Source organism: Centruroides sculpturatus, unplaced genomic scaffold, assembly GCF_000671375.1.
Source record: "Centruroides sculpturatus isolate CEXI.00-Female unplaced genomic scaffold, Cexi_2.0 scaffold732, whole genome shotgun sequence".
In the NCBI taxonomy this organism is placed as follows: Eukaryota; Metazoa; Arthropoda; class Arachnida; order Scorpiones; family Buthidae; genus Centruroides; species Centruroides sculpturatus.
The window spans coordinates 405,181-406,279 of NW_019385037.1; positions in this window are offsets into that span (position 1 = coordinate 405,181).

The window sequence follows — 1,099 nt, forward strand, 5'->3', positions numbered from 1 at the left end:
AAATTGACAATGTCACACTAGCAAAGACATCAGCGCCTGTAAAGGTGTCTTTCCTGCTGAAACAAGAGATTTGATGTGAAGTCTCACTTCAGGGAATTTCGAATCGCTCGTTATTTCTTTATTACTTTGCTTTCCCGTCTCCCTTTTCTATCAAATTCTGATCGGAAATAATTTAAATTGTAAGAAGACATTAATTGAAGGGCATTTCTAAATATATAAATGTAAAATAATCATTATACGTATACACTAATTTAATAAAATTATAAGCAGAGCAACACTCCGCCCAAAACTTTAAAATAGATTTATGATAAAAATCTGTTAAAAATGGTGATATTTTATACGTGATTATCAATTAAAATGATGTTTTTTTTTATTGTTTAAAATGTAAAAGTGTGATTTAATAAGCTTGCTAAACGTTATGAATGATTATGAACCGTCAAATTATACAGTGATAATGTAAAACTATGCCTATTGATTTTGCCAGGTTAAGATGGTAGATCAATCATTTTTGCTTATTTGTAGAGTACAAGTCGATAACTAAATGATTCCTTTCCATCTTGTAACCAGTTTGGTGTAACCTATATATTATGACATTTATACGAAATAAGAGAATATTTTTTATTCTAGGCTTGAATTTGTAGCGATATTTTTCCAATTTCTTTCCCCTTTACGTCACAATCGTGATACATGTTCTAGTGTCAAAGCCTGAATGTTGTGATTTACAGGCATAGTCAAAACAAAATAGTTCAGCGACAAGGAAAAATATTGCTGTTTTCAAATATAAAAACCTTGTTATTTTTTATTATTATTTTCTCCATTTATTCAATTTTAATTAATTGATTAATTAGTATATTTTAAGAAACAAATAAATAAAAATATATGTTTTATTTCTCCTTTAAAATAATTTCAATGAACATTCTGATTTATTTTCTCTTTTTTTAAAACAATAATTAAATTATTTAATCATTAAATAAATTTAATTTTTTTAATAGTTTAAATCTTATATAACTGAATTTACACTTAGATATATATACATAAAAACAGATTTAACTTATTTAAAATATATCTGATTAAAGTAAAAACCGCTTTTAAATTAATA